A 6,147-nucleotide genomic window follows, 5' to 3' on the forward strand; every position below is an offset into this window, starting at 1 on the left:
GAGAGTTAATCCCTTCCTCTATCTCACCCCTCCCCTTATTACAGGAATCATACTTAACCCAGCACAGAGAGTGCACAGGAAGGACAAAGATGGACAAACACATATTCATACAAGGATAGACACCCAAGGGAGGAACCTTGGCTTGACTGGAATTCTCAACTCATGAATTTGGAGTTCTCTCTCACTAGATTGCACTGGCCCAACTGGATTTGATGTCCTAGGTCTATGATCATGAGTATTACATTTAGGCTTCTTTAAAGGATATAATTAGGTGATATCTTGTAGGAAGGAAACTGCCTCCTGGAAATAAAATGCAAATGCTATACTCACTGCATCATCTCACATCATTTGAGATGAACCCAAACTTTAGATAGATCTATCAGAATTGTTAGAGAGCACTGACCTTTGTCCAGTGTTCAGAGTGGATCATTCACTGCTGGAAATTAATTTGACTTCATCCCACCAGGAACTGAAATGAGAGGCAAAGAGCAAGACAAGATGTTTAGGAGGGCAGGTTAACTCATTAATGAGGCAGGACAGAAGCTGTGCTGCGATTATAAAGGTGACTCTCAAGCTTTTTAAGCTGGTGACCTCACTGTACTTCAAGAGAAAATAAGAATATAGGAATGGCCATACTGGGTCCAACTAATTGTCCATTCAGCCCAAATCCTGTTGACAACAGATACCCTAAAGGGAAGTACCACGGGAGAGCATTTTGCGTACTCTAATTTCAGTTTAAGAGTTGGTAATGAGGTATGGACCACCTTCATCTAGTTCTCCAGGAAAGGAAAGTAATACTTCTGATCACACTACACATGGAGAATGGTTCAGGACATTTCCTTTTACAAAGGCTCCTAGAAGCCTACATTTAGAATCTGAAGAGAGCTGGAGATTTACTAGTCTAATTCCTTCATTTTGTGGAAAAGGAAATTAGTACTCAGAGAGGCTAAGTAATTTGCCCAAGGTTACACAGCTAGCAAGCAGCAGATGTAATCACAGATCCTCTGACCCCAAGGTCAGTCCCTTTTCCATTATTCCATGCTGCATCTCCAAGCCTTGGCTTCAGAGCTGTCACATGCTCTTAGACCTCCTCCCTTTCTAACCACTCCTTCTGTATCCTTTACAGATCTCTGAAAGAAGGTGTCCCTCAAAGGTCTGGATTTGACTCACTTCTCTTCTCTCTCTACTCTCTCCCCCTTGAAAATCTCATCCAATCCTTTGATTTCAAATATGTCTATGCAAGTGACTTTGCAGCCTGTATCTGGAGTCATGAATTTACAATGGTAAGTCTTTCCAAAAAAGTGAGAGGGAACAGTAGATTAAGAATACAAATTTACTTTGGGAAAAGACACTCTGGAAAAAGAAAAGCGAAAACTATTAACATTAAGAGATCTGTATATATGATGCATGAATTGCATATAAGTAAAACACATTGATCTTGAAGACAAGATTTAAAGAGACAACTGAAGGATCATAGGCCACCCTGAAAAACATGACAAGTCAAAAAACCTGAATATCATTATGCAATAGATAATACCCCCACAACTTTTGAATACAGAAAACAAAGCACCAAATGAAACAATTCATAGATCACCTTCAGAAAACAACAGCAGTAATAACAATCCTAGACTTTAAACTCCAAAATACAGTGATTAAATTTCACAGTTCCAGTGACAGTCAACAAATTCTGCAAGCCACCAAGAGAAATACCTACAAATATACTCTGCTTCTCATCCTGTACACCCCATCACTGATGTTGTATGTACTCTTTGCTCTATGTCCCTTCTTAGGGAACACAGACCTCCATTCCATGTTCCCCTCTGAAGGATTTTTTCAGAAGCTGTGTTTATGTTGCTTGATCCTTTCCCTCAGTCCTGTTGACTTGGGGGATGGATGTAGGGCTTGTGTTTACCCAAACTCTGGGCCCTGTGATTATCGATTGCCTATTGGGCAACAACACAATCACCTTGTTTAGGGGAAGGAGAAGAATGAGACAGAGCCAGGCTCATGGTCATGACAGAGAGGGAAGGGAAGGGCACAATGAAATTTGGCCATCAAACCAAATTCTCCTGGAGTCTTGAACCAAAGAGGTAGAAGGAAAAAGATTTGAGTGAAAGAAATGGAGAGGTAAGAGAAGAGAGTGAATCAAAGGGATAAGAGAGGCAGTCAGTCATTCTTGAGGATCTGTGCAAGAAACAGTGATATTGGGGTAGAATACTTGATTTCAGGAGCTTCCAGAGAATGGGTCTTCAGGAGCTAAAATTAAGCTCATCATAAAGAGTATAGAACAAGAGTCCATGAGTAGAAGTCAGAGGAAGGCATCGTTCAGTTCATTACAGAGAATTTCCTAATACCTAGAGTTTTCCAAAAATAGATTATAAGAAGTTATTTCCTCTCTTGTTGGAAGTGGGAGTTAGAGAGCAAGAAACATGGGAAGAGCTGCAGCCAACATGGGTTCTTGAATTGGAACCAGAAGACCTGGGTTCACATCCAGACTCTCCCACTTGAGCAGAGAATAGATACAATGAATGTGTCCTTATCTGAACTGGGAAAGTCATTCAACTTTTCTGAGTCTCAGTTTCCTTATTTACAAAATTGGGATAATAATATTGGTAGCATGTACCTCACAGGGCTGCTGTGAGGATCAGACATAAAGTGCATTGCAAACCTTAGTGCTTTTGTTATTATCACAGAAAAGACCAAATGTATGAAGAATGTCTATTGTCCAAATTATACATGAAACTGAACAGACATCCTAAAGAGTTTTTCAATAGTACACAAATCTAGGTTCTGCAATGCAAGTGGACCATGAATTTTGTTGAGTTGAGAAAGAGTAAAGTGGGTTCAGCTGCATTCAAGAAATTGTGAAGCAATTCTAACGATCCCAAGCTTCTTGTAACAGCAAAGTCCCATCTTTTCAACACAAACATTGTACTAGTTTTGCTGTATGGTAATGAACACTGGATCACCACTGCTTCGAAAAACCTCAAGATAGGCATCACCCTGAGCACAGTGGAGAAATGCATAGTAAGCAGGCTACAATGTATAACCAATGAGGAACTGTGTATAAAAAAGAATACCTGTGAATATCATCATTAAAGAATTTTTTGTCAGAAAGATGGGCAAAGCATGTGAGAAGATTGAGGGATGTTAGGTGGACAGTCAGAGTGCCCCAAAGGTAACCGCACTCAGGTGTCTGGAGAAAAAGAGGCCAGCCTCTAACATAGTAGGTGGATTCAGGCTTTGAGGATGACATAGACTTGAGCAGCACAGGATGAGCAGGTATGGATGGGTTGCAATCTGTACCCTTGAAAGGAACTCCCAAAACTATGAGATCACAAAACTATTAAAGCAACACATTCTCCCCATTCTTTTTGCTGGCATTTGCAACTTTCAGGCCGCTCTCTCAAGTTTCTCAGTGACTCTATCATGATCTTCCTTTCCTTCCTCTAGCTTGCTATCAATCTCAGGGTCTTACTGATCACCCTCTTTTCAATTTTAGACCTACAAGGTCACACAGAAGACCTCAACAAATGTCGAACTATGCCAAATATGATAACTGGAATTTTGAAATTCTACCATGACCACCCTCTCCTCCCTTACCATCACTCCTCTGACACTCACAGTGAATCTGTTCTTTGCCCTTTTCACAGTCTATAGTCCCTTGACATTGCTCTATTCTCCCAAACTAACTCATTCCCTATGGTTTTATTTTTGACTATATGGTCTGCCAGTGGAAGGTGTCACCACTTACTTTCCTCCACTCCCTTGCGACCTTCACCTTCAATATTGGTCACCTGTGATAATTCATCCCTGTGTAACTTTCAGCGTCTGATTGTACTGCTTCTCATGCAGGAATTCTGAATGTCGGTGGAGAAAATCGTGACACTCTGATGATTTCAGTCATGGAAAGCTTGGGTTACGATCCCTGCTTCTTGACAATGCCTCTGCTCTCCCTCATTGACTTCATTTGTTATTCCCCACATCAGCTCCAAATTCTTCCCTCCCTCTGAACCTCAGTCTCACAAATGGTGATTTTGCCCCTCTCTGGGGGTGGTAGAGTGGGGATTCTTTTCGTGTATGGGTTGTACAACATGGCCACTGAGGCCCCATATAACACTGAAATTCTGCAATTCTGTCTCCTGTTCACTAAGACTGAGGACATCAGATAACAGCTTTCAGACAACTATACTATCCCTTTCCGTAAAACTTCTTAGCATCCCCACTCATTTTCTTCCATATCCCTCTTCTCTCAGAATAAAAGGCATCCCCTCTCTTAAAGTGTAATCCTTCTCCCTGAGCCTTTGAACCTATTATATACCCCTCCTTCAGGACCTTACTACAGAGACAACTCTCTCTTTCATGTACTATCAATCTTTCCTTCTCCTCTATGTATAGACATGCTCAGGTCTTCCCAATCGTAAAACTCAACCACAAGTAAACAAAAAATAAGTTTGTTAATCTTATCAAGCTGCCATCCTGAAACTTTTCTCTTCCTATTGCTAAACTCATTTTAACAGTCTCTCCCAAATGTCTCTACTTCCTCCCAAACCCATCCACTCCTCAGTCCCTAGTATTGGGCTTCCATCCCCATCTCTCTGTTGAGACCATCCCCTCAAGGATCATCATTGACAAGGATCATCAGTATTTAGATGATTTGGTCTTTTTTCCAGTCCTCATCCTCTTTGAATTCTCCACTCCTCTTAATTCAGTCCTTCCTATTGGATACCATTGTATATACTTCTTTAGCTTTATAGCCGAGGCAGACAGGTATCACAGTGGATAGTGTGCCAGGCTTGGAGTCAGGAAGATCTGAGTTCAAATCCAGCCTCAGGCACTTACTAGCTGTGTGACCTAGGCAAGTTACCCTTTGTTTACCTCTGTTTCTCCCACTGTAAAATAGGATTAATAATAGAAATTTTCTTGCAGGGTGGGTGTGAGGAAGAAATGAGAAAATAATTGTAAAGTGCTGAGCACTACCAGGCAGTGTATAAATCTATAAACTATATAGATATTATCTATTATGATTATTCTGGCTATCACATTCTCTTAGTACTATTGCCTTTCTAAACCCTCCTTCTGTAACCTTTATAGACCTATGAAGAAGAGTATTTCTGAAGGGTCTGTTCTTGGCCCACTTCTTTTCTCTCTTTCTTTACTTTATCCCTTGAAAATATCATTCAATCCTATGGGTTCAACTATGTCTGTGCAAGTGACTCTGAAACCTTTATATGTAGCCTTGACCTCTCATGTAAGCTTCAGATATAATTCTACAAAAAGCTTTCTTTGATGATTCTAGCCCATCAGACTACCATCTCATTTCCCTTTTCTCCTTTACTGCTACATTTCTTGGAAAAGTTACTTATGTCCATGCCTCTACTTCTAGATTTTTCTAAGAGATCACTAACTCAGTGTTACAGGTTAATTTCAAATGCTACATATCCCAAACCAAGCACTCCTATTTTTCAAATGAGAAAACTGAGACTGAGGTCAAGTGTTTTGCCAATTGTCACACAGGTAGCAATTGGCCAGGCTCAGACTCAAACCCAGGTAATTTGACTCCATCAGAGGAACGTGTTGTGGATCAGATGTTTTGGGGTGATTTGGGGCATTAGGTGGGGTGGGAGGAGCACTTGACCTTGAGATAGAAGACTCGGACTGTGGTCTTCCACTTAAGGATCAGGTGGCCTGGCGCAAATCATCTTTAACCCTTTGGGTCTGAGTTTCCTTATTTAAAAAATGAAGTGGTGGTTGGACATGAGGATGTCTAAGGTTCTTTCCAATTAAAATATTTCTTTGGGGTGCCCTTGTTAAGGGGTACGTTCTCTTTTCTAAACTCTTCCTATACCTCAAAATGTCATCGAGAGACAATAAATTCTCTCCACACTAAGCAGTGTCTCCTGCTGAGGTCTGGGTAGTTGGGGCTGGCCTGCAGGCTTGGGGAGAGAAGTAGACCAGAGTAGGCCTACACAAAATGAGCATGTTCACCAACAAACGTGGGGCTGGAGCTTCAGGTTTTATGGAATTGTTGGCTAAGGGATAGATCAATGGGAACAGCAGTCAGTAGCTTTATTTGTGTAATCTTTTATTCTCTCCCAGCCTTGTTGGGAAACAAATCCTGTCCATTGCCCTCTGAAACATCTCCCA

At 41.1% G+C, this 6,147-nt stretch overlaps 1 protein-coding gene across 1 annotated transcript in view; it reads right to left on the minus strand.

The window, feature by feature from the left end:
* Positions 1-6,147, minus strand: part of LOC114046400 (olfactory receptor 5V1-like) — a 13,020-nt gene that overhangs the window by 890 nt on the left and 5,983 nt on the right. The gene's annotated exons all lie outside the window — the stretch shown is intronic.

The sequence above is a fragment of the Vombatus ursinus genome, unplaced genomic scaffold (genome assembly GCF_900497805.2).
Source record: "Vombatus ursinus unplaced genomic scaffold, bare-nosed wombat genome assembly UNPS02014782.1, whole genome shotgun sequence".
NCBI classification, from domain to species: Eukaryota; Metazoa; Chordata; class Mammalia; order Diprotodontia; family Vombatidae; genus Vombatus; species Vombatus ursinus.